The following is a 26,358-nucleotide window of genomic DNA, read 5'->3' as shown; positions in this document are numbered from 1 at the left end:
TCACAGCCCACATAGAGAAACAGAAGTCAGAGAAGTGCCCCAGCTTCAGCTTCAACCTAGCAAAATGGTGAGCATTCGACTAAGGACTAAAGCCAGGGCTCAGGTGGACAAAACCCAGGTGAAGGTCAATGCATCCACCCAGACAGAGCCAGTTAGTAGAGACACTTCAGTCCAGGTGGAATGCAGGGAGTGTTTAGACTGCTTAGGGACCTATGTCTCTGAGGCAAAAATGTGTCATAGGTGCCCTCAAGTTCAGGAACTGCAGCGCCTGGTAAAAGAGCTGCAGGAAACTGTGAGTAGGCTCTGTAGTATTAGAGGGGAAGAAGTGGAGATAGATGGAGACTTCCACAATCAGGTGCAAGCCTCCAGTGAACCCAATAAGTCATGGACCCTGGTTACAAAAAAAAGAAAGGCAAAGGCTTGTCTTCAAAGCCCTCCTTCCAGTACAAATAAGTATGAGGCACTGGCAACACAGGACTTTGACGAGCAAGCTCCAAAAGGGAAAACCCACTAAACAACCCATCAGCTGCTCCACCTGCAGTAGGTAATGGACATCGCAGGAAGAGGCAACAGGTGCTTGTTGTGGGTGACTCGCTGCTAAGGGGCACTGAGAGACCCATCTGTGGAGCAGGTAGGGAGTCAAGAGAGTTGTGCTGCCTGCCTGGGGCCAAGATCAGGGATGTGGCCGAGAGAGTGCCACGACTCGTCAGGGATGCAGGCTACTACCCCCTACTTGTGTTCCATGTAGGTACGAATGATGTCATGAAGCATGACATCTCCAGGATTCAGATGGATTTTAAATCCTTGGGGGAGCAGGTAAAAGGTATAGGGGCTCAAATTATTTTCTCCTCTATCCTGTTCACTGGAGATAAAGGAGGAGTTTGTAATGGAAAAATCAACCAAGTGAACTCCTGGCTGAGAGGCTGGTGCCAGTGGGAAGGCTTTGGGTACTTTGACAATGGATCCTTCCTTGGGGACTACAGCTTGATAGTGTAATGGAAAAGGTCATGTTTGTTAAATCATGAAAGAATAGTTGTGCAAGGAACCGTTTAAAGTCATTGTAAAAGTCTTGTAAAACTTTAACCATAAAGTTTCTACAATGTGAACAGGTGCAGTTGGCTAAGATGCTTATAGGAGGTACAATAGGTTGCACATGAGTTGATAAGAGCCAAGAAAAGAGTTCATGAGTGGGCCACTAGAGGAAGACTACTGACCTCATCCCAGTGACCACCCTACGACCACCAGGAGGCAGAAGAAGACAATTTGGTGCCATGACTCAGATACAGGTAGATTTGGTATTGGATTCCTGGACTAGGGGGGCGCCCCATCTGCAGATGGCCCTGGTGTGGGAAATTCCCTTGCCAAACTCTGTATTCCGAACCCCCTCAAAATTTGGCAAATAAGCAAATAAACCTGCAGTACCCCATAATTTTTGTGCACGAAGATCCGAATGAAGACTCTGGATTGAGTAAGTATTTGTGTGGTTCCGTTTGGTCAGGGTGGGTATCCTAGAGTGAGAGTGACTGAGAGGTCTCAAGGAGACCAAGCGAGTGTGGACCCTCCAGTAGTGCAGTTCCCATTGCCTGCGAGGATGTGGGTCATGACTGAGGGGAACGATTGTGAGAACAAGTCAAGGGCACTCTGGAAGATAGGACAGAGGAAGAGCAAGCCCTCTGATCCCATGGGTGGCCATAAGGATAGTCTGCTGGATATTCCCCCAGAAAGTCCTCTGGGGATGATGATAAAATTTTGGAATGATTCTCCCCGTATAAGACAAAAGAGTAAGGAAAAGATGGTACATTACTGTATGGAAGTTTGGGGGGGGGGGGAAGTCATTAGGAAATCCTCATATTATCTGGCCCATATTTGGGTCTTTTGAGGACTGGTTATGGGCAGACCTCAATTTGTGGGTAAATGATAAGAAGACCGTTACCCAAGAGGAAATTGAATATGCGAGTCTCTGGATACCCCAACCTTCTGATAAGGTATCCTTGTTCGCTCTTAAGGAAAAGAAAGCTAAGAGTCCACCCAAAGAGGAGATTTGGCCACCCCCATATGTTCCACCAACTATTGAGCCTGGTCCTCCAATTTTACCTCTTCCACCTCCCCCCCTGCCCGAGGCAGGGGTGAGTCTCATCCCTCCAGAAGTAGAGCATCGTGACCAAAACTCTGAGTTAGAACTGAAACCTACGGGCCCCTTGACGAGGAGTAGGACTCGAGAGGGAAGGGCTGAGGAGGGGTTATTCCCCTTGAGGGAAGTCCCCGTTGTGAATGCAGGAGCAGGAGCTCAGATAGGAGGACCAGGGGTTGGTTATATAGCTGTGCCCCTGAATACTGGGGATGTGAGAGAATTAAAAAAGGAGATGGGGAGTTTGTTAGAGGATCCTCTGGGTGTGTCTGAGAAATTAGATCAGTTCTTAGGGCCAAATCTCTATACCTGGGATGAACTCCAATCGTTTTTAGGTATATTCTTCACAATGGAGGAAAGGGAAATTATTCGAAGAGCAGGAATGAGAATCTGGGATGAACAGGACCAGGCAGGACCAGCCGCAGATGTGAAATGGCCCTTGCAAAGGCCCAATTGGAATAATCAGATGACGGAGCACAGAGCCCATATGGCAGACCTCCGAGCCATCGTTGTCCAGGGAATCACAGAGTCTGTTTCCCGAGGACAGAATATTAACAAAGCATTCAATGAGAGACAGAGAAAAGACAAAACCCCGACTGATTGGCTTGAGAGATTATGTGAGGAGAGAGGAGGAAGCCGAGAGAAAGCAAACTAGACTTTTAGTGGCGGCCGTTCGGGAGGGACAGAAAGGGACTCTGGTAGTAGTCCAAGGCAATGAGAAAGGGAAATAAAAGCCTGGGAGACAGGTGCATTCATCAGAAAAAAGGAATCAAAGGACGATGGAATGTTTTTATTGTAAACAGAAGGGACACCTAAAAAGGAATTGTAGAAGGAGATTCCAGGATGAACAGATGTTTAAGGAAGAATAGGGGGGTCAGGGGCTCTATTTGCTGAGGACCACAGGAGGAACCGAGCCCTTGATAAAACATCAGGTCCTCAGCATCAGGAAGTAGAATTTTTAGTGCACTCTGGGGCTGAGAGATCTACAATCCAGCGATTGCCCCAGGGGTGTAAGATATCTTCAGAGAAAATACAAGTAGTAGGGGCAAAAGGGGAAATGTTTAAAGTACCTCTTGTGAAGGAGGTACTGATAGAATCTGAAGCAGCAAAAATATGCTGTAGGATCCTTTTTGTTAGTTCTGGAGATTGACTTAGGAAAAACCCTGGGCTGCCGGTAAGGGTAAAGCAGTACCCCTTGTCACAAGAAGGTAGACAAGGATTAAAACCAGAAATAGAAAGACTAATATCTAAGGGACGACTTGAGCCCTGTATGTCCCCTTACAATACTCCCATATTACCAGTAAAGAAATCTGATGGGACTTAAGGATTAGTACATGACCTCCAGGAGATAAACAAGAGAACTATTACTAGGTTCCCTCTGGTAGCTAACCTGCACACCTTATTGAGTCAATTGAGTCCAGAGTACCAGTGGTATAGTGTGACAGACCTTAAGGATGCCTTTTGGGTATGTCCCCTGAAAGAAGAGTGCAGGGATTATTTTGCTTTTGAATGGGAAGATCCTGACACCCATAGAAAACAACAGGTGAGATGGACTGTATTACCACAGGGATTTACAGAATCCCCCAATCCTTTTGGACAAGCACTAGAACAGATCTTGAGAAATTATGAGTTAGGCAAAGAAGTTATTTTAGTTCAATATGTGGACAATTTATTATTAGCGGGGAGAGACGAAGAAGCTGTTAGACAAGAAAGTATTAAATTGCTTAATTTCCTGAGTTTACAAGGATTGTAAGTGTCTAAATGTAAATTACTGTTTGCTGAAGAAAAGGTAAAATATTTGGGACACTGGCTTATAAAGGGAAGTAAGAAACTTGATCCAGATCGAGTAAATGGGATACTGTCCCTACAAGCTCCAAAGAGTAAGAGACAAGTTAGACAGCTTTTAGGTCTGTTGGGATATTGCAGACAATGGATTGAAAATTTTAGTAAGAAGGTAAAATTTTTGTACCAGTAATTAACTCGAGATGAATTAGTTAAGTGGACTGAAGAAGATGAAAGAGACTTTGAGAATTAAAAAGTGGGTTTGATTAATGCTCCTGTGCTTAGCCTGCCTGATGTTAGAAAACCTTTTATTTGTTACCTTTGGAGGGGAGTTAAAGGTGTTTTCTCCCCATAACATTCGGGGGGTATTACAACAAAAGGCAGAAATTAGAAATAGAAACCACCAGTATGGGGAGCCAATACCTCGTGGCATCCCCAAAGTTCCAGAAAGACACAACATAAAGACATAACCAAGGAGAGACATGGGGGCTTCTCCATTTGAAATGTTGTATGGGATGCCTTATGATTTAGAGATCCCTCAGGAACACCCTAGCATAGAAGATTTGCAGGAATATATTATTGAAATGTTGAAAAGACAGAATTAATTAAGGAAAAGGGGATGGTGGTACAGAGACCACCCTTAGATATTGCTATCCACACGATTAATGCTGGGGACAAAGTCTTGATAAAAACCTGGAAAGTCTTATTTAAGGACCAATTTCTCAGGATCAGTGGGAAGCTGCAGAGGTCCCAGGAGAACTGAAACTTAAGCTGCGTAAAAAGTGACATGTTAATTGAGGAGCGGAGTGATTTCCTTTTTGTAAAATATCAGGTGGCTTTGGTGTCTTGCAAAAGCAGTCCCTTAGACCTCCCTGTCAGTCACATACATGAATTTTTAGAAGATGGAGCCATTGGCAGCTCAAAAGAAGCCTTGCATTTCAAAATTAACTTTCTTCAGGAAAAACAATTGCTCTAAGCTCTCTATTGAGTAAAATAACATCTCATTTCTCTCTCCTAGGAACAGTTGTATTAATGTAACTCATCACGGAATTGAGCATTCAGTCTTCCCCACTGAAGTATCACTTCTTCAAGCTGTTTTACTAGTTTGCGTTTTTTTTTATTAAAAATATTTTTTTAACTTTATGTATACACAACTTTCACAGTCTTTTACTGTGTGTTTTTAAAAATCTTCCTGATTTTAGGGAAAGTATTCTATTTATTTGTATTTTATTACTGTAAGCCAGTGTGGTATGAACAGATTTTTTCTCTCATGGTGTATTCTTTGAACTACCTGTGTCTCTGCAACTTTCTTCCAGGCACCAAAGACCAAATGGTGCTTGAAGCCATGTCAAATGATAGCTACCTCTAAGATCTTCACGGTACACTTTCTGTGGGAAGACAGCCAGTCTCCTCTGAGATACAGGGCTCACTGGTCACATCTACGTCCTCTGCCTTTCATGAGGATTTTGAGGATTGTGTGTTAAATGGTGTCCTTGAGGGCCAATTACAACTGTCATCAAAGTTTACTTTCCTTCTGCCTCCAACTTCAAAGGAAAAATAATTTTGCCTTCAAAAACCTTTTTGCAAACTCTCCCAGGGAACGGGGGGGGGGGGGGGGGGGGGGGGGGCACAAAAGAAGCTCCCCATTCTGCTTTGAGGACTTGATTCCTTTCCTTTCCCTTTGATGCCACAGCCAAAGCCATACCATTCTTCATGTGCAAAAGTTCTTCTGGCAACAAATGAAGCAGTGACAATAAATAGTTGCAGGCCCTACAGTGAACAATTAGTATTCCAAACATGAAATTAATTTGTTCTGTGAATATAGGAACCTTGTAATTTGATTCACTTTTATTTTATTGTCAGATACGATTCATTTTCTACATGATTTTATGGTTGGATAGGATTCATTAGAAATTTTCCCCAAACTACTTCTATTAAACAAAAGAGTGGGAGCAAGACTTAGATTTTTTTTTCTTAACTTTCATTTTAATTTTCACTGTCAAAGAAGATATTTCTCTAAAGATATTCAAATAAAGACATAAAAAAAATGGGCTGCTCAACTATAGGGTGAATAGAAAGGGTCTCTTTTTTTTCATGCCAGACTTTCAAAATTTGTCTTGAAATTAGTTTTGTTCAAGTCTATGCCTTGTCCCCGTTTAAGTATGCGGCACTCCTTGAAATGGAGACTTCAATTTTGGAGTACTTAAATAAGCAAAGAAGGTGTCTACAATCAGGCACTCCCTTGAACGTTCAGCCATGACTTAGTGGAGTCAACTTCCTTCCATATTGAGATAGACAGCAAGAGCACATCACTCCTTTCTACAGGAAGGATGAGAAGTGTTGTGGAAGACATTTTCCATCTCTCTGTACAGGCAAAATATCTCAGTGACTTGTCTTTTTCATGACCCCCTCTTCAGCTATACATTTCTGACAGGACAAAGATTGTCACTTCAATTCATACATTTCCTAATTCACTTTAATTCACTGTCTGAATTTTGGGGTTTTTTGTTTGCTTGTTTGTTTTCTTTAACTATACAAAAAGCTTCTTATTAATAATATATTACTAATTTACCCTGCAATCTCTTGCCAGAAAGGGAGAAAAGAAAACATTTCATACACACAAGTGCTACATCAAACAAATAAATAAATAAATGGGAAATTGCTGCAGCTACCAGTTTTGAAAGTCAATGTGCCTTAAAAGCATTTGAAATTCTTTATTATTCTCTTGTCTGAGCCAGGAAGAACAGCCCTGGCAGGGATTTGATGCTCAGTCTGCACAGTCAATGTTGAAGATGCAGGAGCAGGTAGGCACCAGTTCAGCGGTGGGGACAGGTTCCCTCACATCAAGGGCAGGACTGGCTGTTGAGGGGCTGCTGCAGAGCCATAGTCCCCAGCAGAGGCAGCTACTGGGCACCCCTGTTTAACAAAGAAGAATGATCTCATGATGAAAAATGAGCTTTCTGTTCCATGATGCAAGTCCTCTGTGACTTTGAGAAAGTTGTGTCAGCCTGCAACCATAAATATTTATAGATGCCTCAGATGTATCAAGAGACTTGATGAATTGCAGTTGGGGGTGAGAGTGGTGGTGAAGGAGGCTACAAACTGCAAACCTCTGGGCTGTATCATAAGATTTTCTGATGATGCAGTAGGGCAGGGATTGTATGGTGATCTCCGTCACTGTCACAGTTGCCCAGCTCTCTTCACAGTCAGTGTCAGGTAGATGTCAAAATACCTTGAGGGATCTGGGTTTATTCTGCCTTCTTTTATAATCCCACACGATGGCAACTAGATGTGTGTGTCATGGCAGAGCTGACCTCTCCAATACAGTCAGTCTGTGACAGGACTGATGGCATGGGAACAGCCAGCACCAGCATCACCCGAGATTTGTCAGGAAGGCCTGTGATCAGTCTTGATCTAATATTTACATTGGAGTGGATTTTTAGCATATAAGGAGGAAAAAAAAATGCAGATGTCAATGTTGCCATGAAATACTTAGTTCACATTTTCTGTAAGTGTGTCCCTGGGAAGAAACAAAAGCAGCACATAATGCATACTAAACTTCTTTCCTTCACTAACTCATTGAACTTCAATGTCTTTCTGCAAAGAAAATGTTTACTTGTTTACAATCAAACATATAAACCAAAGCTGCAACTGGCAAGTAAAATATTATTCTGCCTCTCTTAGAGACTTCCTATTCCAGAGAAACTGAATGACTCCAGTTATAGGTCGCATGATAAGTAGCAAAACAAAAGGAGATGAGTCCTCATTTCTCAAAAGAAGGTAAAAAGGACAACATTACCACTGAGGATCCTAATGAATCTTTATCTAATACACAGCAAAATGTTGGCACACTCTGTTCCTTTGTCTGTTTTTGAAATTTCCAACAGATTTGGCACAATCTAAATTAGTGACTGTAAACTCCATTGCCAAACAAGGGCTTTCTTGGCCAAAATCCTAGGGGCTGAAATAGAAATCCTTAGAATTAAATGTCATAAACTTATCCTAGGCGGTGTTGAGTTTTCTTGCTGTGTGTTCTGAGGCATTAACCTCAAAGCAGAGAAACTTGCTGAAAAAAATAAATAATAAGTAAATAAAAGTACACATTGTTATGGTTTCTCTTGTTCTGTATCTTTTGATTTTTTTTTTTTTGCAAACCAGGAAAATTTTTGCAACAGTTTTTGAGAAAGAACCCCGTAGTCCTCATAGGTATATATGTCTGGACTGTTGTAATAATATCATAGAATCAAAAAAATATTAGAGTTTAATGTTTAAATTGTGATCGTCAGAAAGGTGTAAGATAATTGGTGGGGCTGTAATACCTATTTTAAAGTAACAGATCGTGGAATAGAAATAGCTTAGAAGTATAAAAGAATTTGAGTCAAGTGAGGGTTGTAATTTAAGTTTATAAAAGGGTGCTCCAGGAACCCCCGGATTACCTCAATCGGCCGCACAGCCGTGAATAAACGAGCCTTGCCTCTGCTTTGTTTACCGCCGTTTAAAAATGTTGGCAAAACAATGTTGGCCCTGCATGTCAAAATCAAATTGGATTAGGGGTAGGAGTCATTCCTAGAGGTCTGGTGCCATTAGGAATATGGCAATCCGATGTCACACATTATGCTCCTTTTGGACGCCTTAGACGAATACATGTTACCATTGATACCTATTTGGCTATGGTATGTGCTACAGCTTTAATGAGCAACAGTGCTGGAGATCTTATAATGCACTGGAAGAGTTGCATTGCAGTCCCCGGTGTCCCACAAGAAATAAAAACTGACAATGACTCTGGCTATATTGTCAACAGGACACAAAAATTTTTTAATTTGTGGGGTGTCAGGCATGTTACTGGGATCCCATGTAATTCTACTGGACAGGCCATTATCGAACGCACACATCAAACTCTTAAGGGACTGCTGGAAAAACAAAAAACAGGGGAAGATGGGATAAGCCCTCAGGATAGATTAATGAAAGTTATTTATACAATGAATCTTTTAAGTATAGTAGCAAACCGAAATGAACCACTAGCATTAACACATTTTTCTCAGATGAAACAAGATTTGGACTTTACAAATAAACCAAAGATATAGTATAAGAACCCCATTACAGGAGAATGGCAAGGATCAACGGATCTATTAACATGGGGAAGGGATTATGTTTGTGTTATTACAGATCAAGGTCCACGGTGGATTCCAGCAAAGTTGATCAAGCCATATCAACCACGTGATAAAAAACTGAATGGCCACAAGGACAGTGGAGACAACGCCTCTGAAGAGAATGCCAATTGACCCATCCTCAATCCGTTGCCTCAGTGAGTGTAAAAACTGTTGGCCATGGTGTCACGCATTTTGTTGTAAATATGATGCCGAATGGTGGTTTTGTTACATTGGAAAATTTAAAAGGTGGTTTAGGTGTCAGGAACAGAACTTGGAAAAATATAACATTTTGACATTGACAAGTCAGTGAAACATTTAAACAGATAGTAGAGATTGAGTATGGGAAAGAGATAAAAATCCCTCGGTTGTGGACAGTAAGAAATTGGGATTGGGAGAACATAAAAGTAAGATGGGTGGAAAAAGGAAAAAAAAGAAGACAGAGGAGAAAGAGGAAACAAAAGGAAAAACAGTTTGTGTTTCGGCTAATTGGTGAAGGATTTTTTGATCAGGAGTAAAAATGAGTTATGTCATACTAGTGATAATGATTGGGGTAAATGATTTTAGGCAATTTCAACAGCATAAACAAAACTTATGGATTATGCTTGCCAACGCAACCAATCATTCTACAATTACCAAAGATGATCATAAGAGCCATGGAAAATAGAATTATTGGGATCTATAAAAATGGATTTTTGTGTTATGTTTAACTTCAGTTTAGTTTAGGAAGTGATAGCAACTAGCTTATTTGCTCCAAATATGGGAGTAGCCGCTTCATTAACTCAATTGCGCAAATTAGGATACTGGCTTAGCAAACAAGGCAATCAAATCTCAATGGCTTTAGATGGCTTGCTTAGCAAAGTATATAGTATCAGACATGTAACTTTGTAGAACAAAATTGATTTTTGCTGTTAGCTCATGGTCATGGATGTGAAGATTTTGAGGCAATGTGCTGCTTGAACCTATCAGACCACTCTGAATCTATACACAAAAGCATTCAAGTATTAAAAGAACAAACGAGAAAATTAAAGATAAATACCAGACTTTTTTTTACTAGATGGACTACTTAACGGATGGGGATTTTCTGGATGGGTGTTATCGTTAATCAAGATGGATTTGTTAATCTTGGGAGTTTTTACCTGTGTTTTTACTAGTAATTCTGTGTTTGCTCTCTTTCTTGCAAAGGGCCCTGCAGAAGATGGTCAGCACAGTTTTTCTTGTAGAAAAACAAAAAGGGGGGAATTGTGGAAAAGAATTTGGCTATGGGCAGATTTAGCCTTTAGGCACAACGCTCCCCTTGTGCACAGATAAACAGCCTTGAGAAAGGAGTGAACAGCCCTGAGAAATAAGTGATAAGATGAAGAACTGAGGCACAAAAATAGGATGCAAGAAGCAGCAAGAGAGATGCATGAACAATGTAGCTTAGCCAATTATTAAAGAGCAAGTGCTGCATGCACAGCATGTGAACAAGATAGAGCAGCCAATTAAGCTTTGCATGATCACGTGTACATGACTAACAATCATATATATTGTAGTGGGTCTGGGATGGTAGTGATTTTCCACAGCAGCTCCTGCAGTGCTGTGCTTACTGTTGATATCAATATTATGACTACCGCTTGCACAACATCAGGGCTGTCCCTCCAGCATTCCTTCCCCCACCTTCACCAATAGCTGTGAGTGGGCATGATCTTGGGAGGGACTATGGCCAGGACAGCTGACCCAGGCTGACCAAGGAGATATCCCATACCATATGACATCAGCTCAGTAATATAAACTGGGGGAGAGGAGCAGGAAGGGGAGGCGAGATTCATTTCTGGCCTTCCCAAAGCAACCGCTACGCGTACTGGAGCCCTGCTTCTCGGGAGGTGGCCGGACATCGCTGTTGATGGGAAGTAGAGAGTAACAGCTTTATCTGCTTTTGCTTTGCTTCCCGTGTGCGCGGCTTTGCTGCTTATTTATTAAACTGCTTTTATCTCAACCCACGAGACTCCCATCTTATTTTCTCCCCTTCCCTGGCTTGCTGAGGAGGTGGAGGATAAAGCGGTGTGGTGGGCACCTGGCATCCAGCCAGGCTCAAACTACCACAGCCCTTTTGGCGCCCAACGTGGGGCGAGATAATAGCAGTTTTACATTAACTCCATTGCAATTACAGTAAGCCAATGAGTGCAAAGTTCCTGTGCTGGTCACAGAGCCTTGCTGTTATGCAGCTTATCTTACACTTTCTAATGTTTGGGAACACGATGCTACTAACATTGACTATCTGCTGTGCTTTAACCTTAATAGCTTTGCTAAGCTGGCTATATAATTTTGTGAAAAGGATGAAAGGGCCTGGGAACATGATGGCCCAAATAATAATAGCAAGTCTCATTCTGTTACTGATGAATTTAGTGTGCTGTGGGAGCTATCTTGTGGAGGCCATGGGGCAAAGCACCTCTTTCTCCTCAGCTCGGACTGATCTAGACAATTCTGTTACACAGACTTCCCAGGTCCTTAGTCACCATTATACGAGAGTTTTAATATTACTAATTAACATGGTTGGTATATTATATATCTTGTGGAATCTGGACTCATCTGGGTATCAGAGAGTACAAATTTGCGATGGAAACATGTTAAAATGCCCCCTGAAGCGGCCAGTCCCTGGGTGGCAGGGTATGTGGATGAATTTAGGCAAATTCCTAGGACGGTTATCACCTCCTGTAACCTGGGATTTTACATCTGAACAGATAAAAAACCCTGCTTTACTGGCACGCCACCTGATAGAAGGATGTCTTGCCTACCCCAATGAGGCCCATCAGGTTCAGGCACTATACTGGGGCCTAGTCTCTGCCTACCAAGCTGCATTCCAGTCCTCTCAGAGAACTATGATTGAAATGGAAACTCAAACGGTACCTGAGACCAACATAGTTGAGTCAGTCGCAGTCCAGCCCTCTCAGAGAACTATGGCCGAGGTGGAAATTCAAACTATACCTGAGACTACCATGGTTGAGTCAGGGAATCAAACAACAACCACAGTGGTTGCCCCAGTAGTGAAAAAGAAGCAGTGGATAAGGAGGTCAAGTCCATATCATCGATTAGTAAGGGCAGAAGAGGAGGAAGAGGAAAGGCTAGAAGAAGAAATTGGTCCTTCGGTAAGGAGATCAGGAGAAGAAGTGAAAGAAATCGAAAAGGAAATGGAAACTACACGGTCCCTCACCTCAACAGAACTTAGAGATATGCGAAAAGATTACAGTCGCCAGTCACGTGAGCGGATTGGTGCCTGGCTGCTCCGATGTTGGGATAACGGGGCTGACAGTCAGCAATTGGAAGGTAGAGAAGCCCAACAGCTAGGATCTCTTGCTAGGGACCGGGGAATTGATAGAGGCATTGGAAAGAAGACCTCAATTTGTAGTCTCTGGAAACGACTCCTCTCAAGTGTACGGGCAAGATACCCATTCAAGGAAGACCTTGTAAATGCCCGAGGAAAGTGGACTAGAGCTGATGAAGGGATCCAATATCTAAGGGAATTAGCTGTGTTGGAAGTCATCTATGGTGATGTGGATAATGCCGAGGCCTCCACAGATCCAGACGATGTCCAGTGTACACGGGCCATGTTGAGCAAAGTGATTCAGAGTGCCCCAGCTACATATTCTAATATCCTGGCAATGGTGTATCATCCAGACATGGACATACCAACAGTGGAGAGGGTATCTTCTTGGTTACAGAACTATGAAGAGAGCCTCTGCACCTCCTCATCAGTGTGGGATGATGGCCTGATTGTCAGATCTGCCTCAAGAATTCAGTCATCCACTGTCCCGACCAGGGGAAAAGGAAGTCCCAGACACAGTACACCGCGAAATGAACTCTGGCTCTTTTTGCGTGGCCAAGGAGAGGATATGAGGAAGTGGGATGGTGAACCCACTTTTAAGCTGGAAGCGCATGTACGTGAACTAAGGGGGAAGACAGCTGTTAGAAAAGGACCGCCCAAGAGGGCTGTCAGCAGAGTGGATGCCAAAACAAAAGAGGACAATCAACAATCTCCAAGACATAGAAGAACTGCAACTACTTCCTTCGATGCCATTGAGGAGACTTCAGGTCTGCAATTGCAAGGATCAGATAGTGAATACTCTGATGAAGAAAAGAAATAGAGGGTCCCTGCCTCCAGCCAGGAGGAGGAAAGGGATGACCGAATCTACTGGACTGTGTGGGTTCGATGGCCTGGCACATCAAACCCACAAAGGTATAAAGCCTTAGTAGACACAGGGGCACAGTGTACATTGATGCCATCAAGGTATAGAGGCACAGATTCTGTCTGGATCTCTGGAGTGACAGGGGGATGTGAAGAATTATCTGTATTAGAGGCTGAAGTGAGTTTAACAGGGGACAAATGGAAAAAACACCCCATTGTGACTGGTCCAGAGGCCCCTTGTATTCTTGGCATAGATTACCTCAGGAGAGGGTACTTCAAAGACCCCAAGGGGTATCGATGGGCTTTTGGTATAGCCACTGTAGATACAGAGAAAATCAAACAACTCTCTAATTTACCTGGCCTCTCAGAAGACCCTTTTGTTGTGGGATTGCTGCAAGTTCAAGAGCAACAGGTACCAATTGCTACCAGGACAGTGCACCGGAGGCCATATCGCACGAATCGAGATTCCCTGACTCCCATCCGTGAGTTGATTCATCAACTGGAGGCTCAAGGAGTAATTAGCAAAACTCATTCCCCATTTAATAGTCCCATATGGCCTGTGAAAAAATCTGATGGAGGGTGGAGGTTAACAGTAGACTATCGTGGCCTGAATGAAGTGACACCACCACTGAGTGCTGCTGTACCAGACATGTTAGAGCTCCAGTATGAACTGGAGTCAAAAGCAGCCAAGTGGTATGCTACGATTGACATCGCTAATGCATTCTTCTCAATTCCATTGGCAGCAGAGTGCAGGCCACAATTTGCCTTCACATGGAGAGGTGTCCAATATACCTGGAATCGATTGCCCCAGGGGTGGAAACATAGTCCTACTATTTGCCATGGTCTAATCCAAACTGTGCTGGAAATGGGTGATGCCCCTGAACATTTACAGTACATTGATGACATAATTGTATGGGGCAACAAGGCAGAAGAAGTGTTTGAGAAAGGGAAAAGAATAATACAGATTCTCCTAAAAGCTGGTTTTGCTATAAAAAGAAGCAAAGTAAAGGGACCTGCACAAGAGATCCAGTTTTTGGGCATAAAATGGCAAGATGGGCGTCGGCATGTGCCTATGGATGTTGTGAATAAAAAAGCTACTATGTCTCAACCGACTAATAAGAAAGAAACACAAGCTTTCCTGGGCCTTGTGGGATTCTGGAGGATGCATATCCCAGGTTATAGTCAGCTTGTGAGCCCTCTCTTTAGAGTAACCAGAACTGTTTTGAGTGGGGCCTTGAGCAACAATAAGCTTTTCAACAAATTAAACAGGAAATAGCTCGTGCAGTCACCCTTGGGCCCATCCGTACAGGATCAGATGTGCAGAATATCCTCTACACTGCTGCTGGAGAGCATGGTCTCACCTGGAGCCTCTGGCAGAAAACATCTGGAGAAACCCGAGGTCGACCATTAGGGTTTTGGAGCCGAGGATATCGAGGATCGGAAGCCCACTACACCCCAACTGAAAAAGAAATACTAGCAGCATATGAGGGACTTCGAGCTGCTTCAGAAGTCATTGGCACAGAAGCTCATCTCCTCTTGGCACCACGTCTGCCTGTGTTACACTGGATGTTCAAAGGGAAAACCCCTTCTATACATCATGCAACCAGCGCTACATGGAGTAAGTGGATGGCGTTGATTACACAACGATCTCGGCTGGGGAAATCTAATCGCCCAGGAATCCTGGAAGAAATCATGGACTGGCCAGAAGGCAGAGATTTTGGAGCATTGCCTGAGGAAGTAGCTCGTGCCCAAGAGGCACCACCATATAATGAACTATCAGAAGATGAGAGGCATTATGCTTTGTTTATTGATGGATCCTGCCGCGTGGTAGGAAATCATCGTAAGTGGAAAGCTGCTGTGTGGAGTCCCACACGACGAGTTGTTGAGGCCACTGAAGGAGAAGGTGAGTCAAGTCAGTTTGCTGAAGTGAAGGCTATCCAACTAGCTCTAAAGATTGCAGAACGAGAGAAGTGGCCAGTACTCTATCTTTACACTGACTCCTGGATGGTGGCTAATGCTCTATGGGGATGGCTACAGCAATGGAAGAAGACCAACTGGCAGCGCAGGGGTAAACCCATCTGGGCTGCTGCATCGTGGCAAGACATTGCCGCTCGGGGGAAAACATGACTCTGAGGGTACATCATGTAGATGCTCACATGCCCAAAAGCCGTGGTACTGAAGAACAGTGGAACAACCAACAGGTTGACAAAGCTGCCAAAATTGAAGTAGCTCAGGTAGACCTAGACTGGGAGTGTAAAGGTGAGCTATTTATAGCTCGATGGGCCCATGAAACATCAGGACATCTGGGAAGAGATGCAACATATAGATGGGCTCGTGATCGAGGGGTGGACTTGACCATGGAAGCCATCACACAGGTTACCCATGAATGTGAAACGTGTGCCGCAATCAAGCGAGCCACACGAATCAAGTCTCCCTGGAACAGAGGCCGATGGCTGGGTTTTCAGTATGGTGAGGCCTGGCAAATTGACTATGTTGGACCACTACCACGAACACATCAAGGCAAGCGTTATATACTCACCATGGTGGATGCAACTACCGGTTGGTTGGAAACATACCCTGTAAACCACGCCACTGCCCGAAATACTGTCTTGGGTGTTGAAAGGCAAGTTTTGTGGCGACACGGCACTCCAGAAAGAATTGAATCAGATAATGGAACTCATTTTCGAAATAATCTCATAAACTCCTGGGCAAAGAAACATGGCATTGAGTGGATATACCACATCCCCTATCACCCACAAGCCTCTGGAAAGATTGAGAGATATAATGGGTTACTAAAGACCATGTTGAGAGCACTGGGCAATGGGGCATGGAAGCAGTGGGATAAAAATTTAGCAGAAGCCACTTGGCTGGTCAATAGCAGAGGTTCAACTAACCGTCCTGGTCCTGCCCAAACAAAACCACTACATACTGTGGGAGGAGATAAGGTCCCCGTAGTGCACCCAGGGAAATGGCTGGGGAAGGCAGTATGGGTTGCACCTCCCATGGGAAAAGGCAAGCCCATTCGTGGGATTGTCTTTGCTCAAGGGCCTGGCTGTACTTGGTGGGTGATGAGAAAGGATGGGGAAACTCGATGTGTACCTCAAGGAGACTTAACCTTGGGGGAAAAATAACCTGTTATGTGAGTTATCTGTTGTAGATGAACTTTGAAAGAAAAACCGGACAAGTGGACAAACCAAGCCGGTGCTGGTGCCCAACACTGAACATACTGTTTCCCCTGGCCTGGATATTCATCTTGATGGATGAGACAGAAGTTATGGTCTGCTCCAGTGAACATCTACACAGGATGAAAGATATAAGAATTTTGTTTGTTTGTTTGATGCAAGATGCAAGAGGGAATACAAGAATGATGTTTGTCTGTTGAAGAGTGGGGGTACGGGTTAATGAGAGTATATAAGAATGTATATGGATTGTTAAGATGGTTTATCTGAGCATGACATAAATGGTATGGAATAAGGGGTGGAGACTGTAGTGGGTCTGGGATGGTAGTGATTTTCCACAGCAGCTCCTGCAGTGCTGTGCTTACTGTTGATATCAATATTATGACTACTGCTCGCACAGCATCAGGGCTGTCCCTCCAGCATTCCTTCCCCCACCTTCACCAATAGCTGTGAGTGGGCATGATCTTGGGAGGGACTATGGCCAGGACAGCTGACCCAGGCTGACCAAGGAGATATTCCATACCATATGACGTGAGCTCAGTAATATAAACTGGGGGAGAGGAGCAGGAAGGGGAGGCGAGATTCATTTCTGGCCTTCCCAAAGCAACCGCTACGCGTATTGAAGCCCTGCTTCTCGGGAGGTGGCCGGACATCGCTGCTGATGGGAAGTAGAGAGTAACAGCTTTATCTGCTTTTGCTTTGCTTCCTCTGCGCGCGGCTTTGCTGCTTCTTTATTAAACTGCTTTTATCTCAACCCACGAGACTCCCATCTTATTTTCTCCCCTTCCCTGGCTTGCTGAGGAGGTGGGGGATAAAGCGGTGTGGTGGGCACCTGGCATCCAGCCAGGCTCAAACTACCACATATATAGAAGTAGAAAGTGAACAATAAACGACTTCATATCAGTCATATTGGTTGCACTGTGTTGTCCATTTGCGCCCTCTCATGATCACCATGTGCATCACAGCAGTGGAGACCTACACGACAAGTTGTTGAGGCCACTGAAGGAGAAGGTGAGTCAAGTCAGTTTGCTGAAGTGAAAGCCATCAAACTAGCTCTAGAGATTGCGGAACAAGAGAAGTGACCAGTACTCTATCTTTACACTGACTCCTGGATGGTGGCTAATGGCCTATGGGGATGGCTACAGCAATGGAAGAAGACCAACTGGCAGCGCAGGGGTAAACCCATCTGGGCTGCTGCATCGTGGCAAGACATTGCCGCTCGGGGGAAAACATGACTCTGAGGGTACATCATGTAGATGCTCACATGCCCAAAAGCCGTGGTACTGAAGAACAGTGGAACAACCAACAGGTTGACAAAGCTGCCAAAATTGAAGTAGCTCAGGTAGACCTAGACTGGGAGCGTAAAGTTGAGCTATTTATAGCTCGATGGGCCCATGAAACATCAGGACATCTGGGAAGAGATGCAGCATATAGATGGGCTCATGATCGAGGGGTGAACTTGACCATGGAGGTCATCACACAGGTCACTCACGAATATGAAACGTGCTGCCACACGAATCAAGTCTCCCTGGAACAGAGGCCAATGGCTGGGTTTTCAATATGATGAGGCCTGGCAAATTGACTATGTTGGACCACTACTGCGAACACACCGAGGCAAGCATTATATACTCACCATGGTGGAAGCAACTACTGGTTGGTTAGAAACAAACCCTGTAAACCATGTCACTGCCCGAAATACTATTTTAGGCCTTGAAAGGCAAGTTTTGTGGCAACACAGCACTCCAGAAAGAATTGAATGAGACAGTGGGACTCATTTTTTAAATAATCTCATAAACTCCTGGGCAAAGAAACACGGCACTGAATGGATATACCACATCCCCTATCACCCACAAGCCTCTGGAAGGATTGAAAGATATAACAGATTATTAAAGACCACGTTGAAAGTACTGGGCAATGGGGCATGGAAGCAGTGGGATATAAATTTAGTAGAAGCCACTTGGCTGGTTAACAGCAGAGGTTCAACTGACCATCCTGGTCCTGCCCAAACAAAACCACTACATACTGTGGGAGGAGATAAGATCCCTGTAGTGTATCCAGGGAAGCAGCTGGGGAAGGCAGTATGGGTTGCACCTCCCATGGGAAAAGGCAAATCCATTCATAGGATTGTCTTTGCCCAAGGGTCTGGGTGTACTTGGTGGGTAATGAGAAAGGATGGGTAAACTCGATGTGTGCCTCAAGGAGATTTAACCTTGGGGGAAAAATAATCTGTAATGTGAGTTGTCTGTTGTAGGAAGTAATGTAGCAGGAATAACTTGAGTTGATGAGGCGGGAACTTCGCAAGAAACTGGATGAGTGGACAAACCACTCCAACACCGAACACATTGTTTCTCCTGGCCTGGATACCCATCTTGATGGACAAGACCCAAGTTATGACCTCCTCCACTGAACATCTGTAGAGAATAGAAAATACAAGAATGTTGGTTGTCTGTTAGATGCAAGATGGAATACAAGAATGGTGTTTGTTGAAGAGTGGGGGGTACTGAAAGTGTATATGGATGAATATGGGTTGTTAAGATGATTTTCCTGAGCATGACATAAATGGTATGGAATAAGGAGTAGAGATTGTAGTGGGTTTGGGGTGATGGTGATTTTCCACAGCAGCTCTTGCAGTGCTGTGCCTTCTGTTGGTAGCTAAAAATGTGTATTGATAGCACATCAATGTTGTGGCTACTGCTCGCACAGCATCAAGACTGTCCCTCCAGCATTCCTTCTTCTGCCTTCACCAATAGATGTGGGTGGGCATGATCTTGGGAGGGGCCATGGCCAGGACAGCTGACCCAGGCTGACCAAGGAGATATTCCATACCATATGACGTCAGCTCAGCAATATAAACTCGGGGAAAGGAGCAGGAAGGGGGGGCATTTTGGCCTTCCAAAGCAACCGTTATGTGTACCAAAGCCCTGCTTCTTGGAAGGTGGTCAGACATTGCTGCTGATGAGACGTAGAGAGTAACAACTTTATTTAATTTGCTTCGCTTCTCATGTGCGTGGCTTTGTTGTTTCCTTATTAAACTGATTTTATCTCAACTCACGAGATTCCCATCTTATTTTCTCCTATCCCTGGCTTGCTGAGGAGGGGGTTGATAGAGCGTGGCGTGATGGGCACCTGGCATCCAGCCAGGCTCAAACTACCACATCACTGAACTCTGCTATGCACTTCCCTCTACCTTATTTCTCCTACAAGACTTAGCAGTATGTGCAGTGAGCCAAGAGAAAGCATGTGAAGCTTGCTTGAGCAACTTGCTTGAGTTCATGAGAGTCCCTCATGAACTGTTCCAGCGTAGGTCCTTCCCATGGGGGCAGCTCCTCACACCCTGCCCCAATGTGGGTCATCCATGGGAAGAACAGTCCTTCAGGTACTGACTGCTCCTGCATGAGTCCCTCACAGGATCACAAGTCCTGACAGCAAATCTGCTCTGGTGTGGGCTCCTCTCTCCATGGACTCCTAGGTCCTGCCAGGAACTTGCTCCAGAGTGGACTTCTGTCCTGGTTTGGGCTAGGATAGGGTTAACTTCAATGAGGAAGTAGGAAGGAGTACAGCATGGGCAACTGACCCAGGCCGGTCAACAGGTATTCAATACCATACTGACGCCATGCCCAGTGCATATAGGCAGGGAGCTAGTTGGGAGGGGAGCTGCAGAACCGCAGGTTCGACTGCTGGTCAGGAGCAGTTGTGTCGGGTCCCAGGTGGTGAGCAACTGCGGCACACACCATTCCTTTTGTATATCCCCTTATTTACAGTTGTAACTGTTTTTTCGTGAAGTTATTTCTTCTTGTTGTTGTTCTATTAAACTGTTCTTATTTCAACCTACGTGGGTTTTCCCTTTTTCTCCGGTTCCCCTCCCGGTTCCGCCGGGAGGGAGAGGAGTGAGTGAGCACCCTCATGGCTCTTTGTCCCCAGCTGGACAAAACCGCAACATTATTTGGCGCCCAACATGGGGCCCGCAGGGTTGAAATAAGACAGAGTGGGCTAAAACAAATTTCTTGTGTACATTTCTGATATTAGTTTAAAAAGTTGCTGGTCACAATGTTGATTTAAATGCTTGCATGGTGTTGGCCAATAATTTCTCATATGAACTATGTATTCTCTGTGATATTGTTTATTGCCTTTGGAAAAGGGACAAAAGCACTCATTCTGATAAACTGGTTGATATTGGCTTATGGTATGGTTGTATCACTGGGTATGGAGCTAGGCCAGTACTTGTACATGGCTTGGTTGTCATTTCTGAAACTTGAACATTTCCCCTCAGAATTTAGTGACAATAATGATACTCAATTCATGGGGAAAATGGAGGGACGTAATTCTTCCCTCTTTTCTATCTTCCCTTACTCATTCAGGTTAACTGCAATAGTTGTTGACAATTTGGAATACACTTGGGATGTTCCAGTCATTGTGGTTTTATTGTTCTGTCCTCTAGGTATGGTGTTTTTCTTGGGTAGGGTTGCAAAATTTGTTTTTCATACTGTTATGAGGTTGAGTAGCTATGGAGGGATTGACATACAGGAGAATATGAACAGTTTTTTCTGAAGAGTTTTTTACTCGTATAGATTAGGAACCTCAACCTTGCAGGGACCACCTCGCGGGACGGGATTCACGGACCATGCATTGGACCAATATGATCAATGCAGAAGACCTTTATTTTAGCATTCAATCACATTATATATGTTATTCTTTTCTAAATACATGATGTATTCTATTATGATTGGAAAGCACAGTCTATCATGCTCTGCTCACGTGCCTAATAGCAGAATATGATTTGTTAAGCTTAACTAGGTTAGTATCTTGATAGTAGCAGTTTCTACATTCTTTTATCTAATTCCTTCTCTATCTAATTTCTATTCTAAACTTACACAGTTTCTTTCCCACACACAACTGCCTTCATATCTACATTCTAATAAGCAACTCATCCTTGACTATTCTTCAGACCCATTGTTCACTGTTTGATATAGCTAAAGTCTGAGCCTGCATCTGAGCCTAATACAGCTTACGGTCTCATATAACCTAAGTCTGCGTGGGCCACATGTCCATTTTCCTTCAGGCACATTGCTACAACACCCCCTTTTTCTTCTTGGACCAGTCAGACTCTTTTTACAGTCTTTTCAATCATAGCAGTTACAAATTTCAGAATCAAAGGGACAAACAATAATTTGATTATGATGATCAGCAAAATAAACATGGTCATTTTAACTATCAACATTAACCATCCTTGTATTCCCCACGATGATAACAAATTGTCTAACCATCTCCACTCATCTGACACCTGTAAGTGGGACACTCCGTCTCTCATTTTCTGTATACTGGCATGAATCGATTCCGAATGATCTGATAAGTTCATGCAGCACATTCCATCAAGATCCTCACATCCATGACCATGGGCTAAAAGCAAAAAATCAACAGCAGCTCTATTCTGCAAAGTTGCATGTCTAATACTACTTACATCACTAATCAAGTCTTCTAATGCTATTGAGATTTGATTACTTTGTTTGGTAAGCCAGCATCCTAATTTGCATAGCTGAGTTAATGAAGCAGATACTCCTACACCTGGAGCAAATATGCTAATTGCTATTATTGCTGAGGGAGACCAAAGGTAACATGGTCATCACATTCGCTAGTAAATGCATGCACAAATCATTTGGGATGACGATGTTTCCAAATCATTGTGTGATTAGGCATCAAAATTGTCGGTCATCCCAAATTGCATGGTCCCCCTTGTAATCTCGAGGGTGTTCCAGGCCATGTCCGATCCCCACAAATCAGAAAAATTCCCTTTGGTAACTGTATAGGCACAAGACTAGACCTAGATCTTTTTGGTGAAGTATAATTGCACCAAGATGTCGTGTTCTTATACACACTCAGGATGGGATCCACATTCTGTCTTAATTTTTTGGTATTACTGGTAAAATTAAACATAACACAAATATCCATCTTTATAGATCCAAATAATTCTAACTCCTATGGTTCTGTTGTCATTGTTGGCAACCATGAAATGATCGAATCCCAGTTGTCAACTTTGCCATTACCCTTAACTAAGGGATTTGTTTTTAGTGCATTTGGTACAGGCCATTGCGCCACATCTGATGGAACTCCCACCAAACAGGTAGAAAAAGGATTATCTGGAGTGGTCATTGATAAAAATATTGTAGACTGATTGATTGCTTTGGCCAGTGTAATCCACATGTTTTGCTTGGATTGTTGGAATTGCCTAAAACCATTTACCACAATCATTTGAAGTATCAACAGTATAACAAAATCCATTTTTTACTCCTGATCAAAAAAAAGAAATCCTTCACCAATGAGTCCAAAACATAAACCACTTACCACAAATCTTCTTCACTTTTTTTTTAAATGTTTCACTGATTTGTCAATATCAAAATGTTATATTCTTCCAAGTTCCATTCCTGACACTTAAAACACTTTAGCAAGTTTCCACTGTAAGAAAACCACTATTCATCATCACATCTACAGCAAAATGCACAACATCACAGCCAACATTTTTTACACTCGTTGAGGCAACGGATTGAGGATGGATCAGCCAGCATTCTCCTCAGAGGCATCTCCACTGTCCTTCTGGCCATTCAGTTCTGCATCACGCAACTGATATGGCTTAGTCCACTTTGCTGGAATCCACCGTGGTCCTTGATCTGTAATGACACACATTTAACCTCATCCTGTTAATTGTACTTCTGCAGGTCCTTTCCATTGACCTGTTTGCAAGTCCTTATATTGAACCAATATTTTAGAGTCTGTGTTTTCTCTCCCTGAGCTCAATGCTTGTCCATGTACTACTGCAGGCTGTTCATCCCTGTTTCCTGCCAATTGCAAAAAATTCAGTACATAAATCACCTTCTGTAGTCTGTCACGAGGAGATAGTCCAGTTTCTCCTCTTTTTTGTTTTTCAAGCATCTGTTTAATCGTGTGATGACTCCTTTCAACGATGGTCTGACCTGTTGGAGAATGTGAAATTCCTATTGTATGTCAAATTCCCCAGAGTTGTAAGAAGCGATGAAGTCACTGACTGATGTATCCAGGGCCATTATCTGTCTTTATTTATTGAGGTACTCCCATTGCTGCAAAACAACCTCTCAAATGTTTAATCACATGTTTAGCAGATTCACCTGTCAGGGCTGTAATCCATATCATAGCAGAAAAAGTATCAATAGTAACATGCACATATTTCAGTCGACCAAATTCATTAATGTGAGTAACGTCCATCTGCCATAATTGCAGTGGTTCAAGACCTCGAGGGTTAATTCCAATGCCAATGCCTGTTCCTGCTTTCTGGCAGTCAGGACAGGACTGTACAATACCAGTGGCATCATTAAGAGATATTTGAAACTGTTTGTGTAGCATTTTAGTGTTTTGGTGAAAAAAGGAATGAGCTTGTTGGGCTTGAGTAAAACAATCTACTGGAGGACCTGACCAGGCTGGAGCCACCAACCTGTCAGCTCGATCATTTCTGAGCGTTAAGCCTCCAGGTAGTCCTGAATGACTTCTGATATGCATTATAAAATAAACATGTTGTCTGTTATTAAGTTATTAAGTATTGCCACAAAACCTTATTGCTGACTTCTTTTAGTATAGCTCTCTCCAAGCGTCGCACAATTCCTACAACATACAAAGAATCAGATACAATGTTAATTGGAATGTTTGACCCGGTAGAAAAAACCCATACAATTGCCTTTTATTCTAGTATAAAGAGTCTCCAGTCTGTCCCTCAAGTATATGATCATTCCATTTTCCTGACTCCTGGCAAGTTATGGCTGCTTTGTGATTATTTTTATTTGCATCTGTAAAGACTGTAAGGTCTTCAACTGGAGTTTCTTATCGATATGGAACTTCCTCAAAAATTTGATTCTGCAAAATGGCATAAAACTTATGTGGATAATATACATTTTAAATAGTTCCCTGAAACCCTTCCAATGCAGTCTGCAAATCCTCACTGTGACAAAATCCCCAGTCTAAATACACTTGAGTTAAAGGACACAGAATTCGATCTGGGTCTTTGCCAGCAATTTCAATAATTCTGGTGCGGTCTTTCATCATCAAAAGACAAAATGCCTCCAATCTAGTGAAAACTGGTTTTGACAATCAAGAAGCTAAAAATATCCATTCCAAAATTTTCCATGGTTGAGGTTCACTTTCCACCCACTGAGCTGTAAGGGCATAGGGATATTTTCCATTTCCCCCATTGATTAACATGAGCTCTATAGGGACATGTGATGTAAAACGACTTGCAGTGGTACCAGATATCTTATTTTCAATAGATTGTAGTGCTAGTTGTTGCTTCTGAGACAAAGCTCGAGAATCGTTGTGGTAGTTTGAGCCTGGCTGGATGCCAGGTGCCCACCACACCGCTTTACCCCCCACCTCCCGAGAAGCAAGCCAGGGAAGGGGAGAAAAAAAAAAGATGGGAATCTCGTGGGTTGAGATAAAAGCAGTTTAATAAATAAGCAGCAAAGCCGCGCGCGCGGGAAGCAAAGCAGAAGCAGATAAGCTGTTACTCTCTACTTCCCATCAGCAGCGATGTCCGGCCACCTCCCGAGAAGCAGGGCTTCAGTACGCGTAGCGGTTGCTTTGGGAAGGCCAGAAATGCATCTCGCCTCCCCTTCCTGCTCCTTTCCCCCAGTTTATATTACTGAGCTGACGTCATATGGTATGGAATATCTCCTTGGTCAGCCTGGGTCAGCTGTCCTGGCCATAGTCCCTCCCAAGATCATGCCCACTCACAGCTATTGGTGAAGGTGGGGGAAGGAATGCTGGAGGGACAGCCCCGATGTTGTGCAAGCGGTAGTCATAATATTGATATCAACAGTAAGCACAGCACTGCAGGACCTGCTGTGGAAAATCACTACCGTCCCAGACCCACTACAGTCTCCACCCCTTATTCCATACCATTTATGTCATGCTCAGACAAACCATCTTAACAATCCATATACATTCTTATATACTCTCATTAACCAGTACCCCCACTCTTCAACAGACAACCATCATTCTTGTATTCCCTCTTGCATCTTGCATCAAACAAACAAACAACATTCTTATATCTTTCATCCTCTGTAGATGTTCACTGGAGCAGGTCATAACTTCTGTCTCATCCATCAAGATGAATATCCAGGCCAGGGGAAATAGTATGTTCAGTGTTGGGCACCAGCACCGGCTTGGTTTGTCCACTTGTCCGGTTTTTCTTGCAAAGTTCATCTACAACAGATAACTCACATAACAGGTTATTTTTCCCCCAAGGTTAAGTCTCCTTGAGGTACACATCGAGTTTCCCCATCCTTTCTCATCACCCACCAAGTACAGCCAGGCCCTTGAGCAAAGACAATCCCACGAATGGGCTTGCCTTTTCCCATGGGAGGTGCAACCCATACTGCCTTCCCCAGCCATTTCCCTGGGTGCACTACGGGGACCTTATCTCCTCCCACAGTGTGTAGTGGTTTTGTTTGGGCAGGACCAGGACGGTTAGTTGAACCTCTGCTATTGACCAGCCAAGTGGCTTCTGCTAATTTTTTATCCCACTGCTTCCATGCCCCATTGCCCAGTGCTCTCAACATGGTCTTTAGTAACCCATTATATCTCTCAATCTTTCCAGAGGCTTGAGGGTGATAGGGGATGTGGTATATCCACTCAATGCCATGTTTCTTTGCCCAGGAGTTTATGAGATTATTTTGAAAATGAGTTCCATTATCTGATTCAATTCTTTCTGGAGTGCCGTGTCGCCACAAAACTTGCCTTTCAAGACCCAAGACAGTATTTCGGGCAGTGGCGTGGTTTACAGAGTATGTTTCCAACCAACCAGTAGTTGCTTCCACCATGGTGAGTATATACCGCTTGCCTTGATGTGTTCGTGGTAGTGGTCCAACATAGTCAATTTGCCAGGCCTCACCATACTGAAAACCCAGCCATCGGCCTCTGTTCCAGGGAGACTTGATTCGT

Source organism: Colius striatus, chromosome W, assembly GCF_028858725.1.
Source record: "Colius striatus isolate bColStr4 chromosome W, bColStr4.1.hap1, whole genome shotgun sequence".
Classification (NCBI taxonomy): Eukaryota; Metazoa; Chordata; class Aves; order Coliiformes; family Coliidae; genus Colius; species Colius striatus.
Note: the sequence above shows the minus strand (reverse complement) of the source record.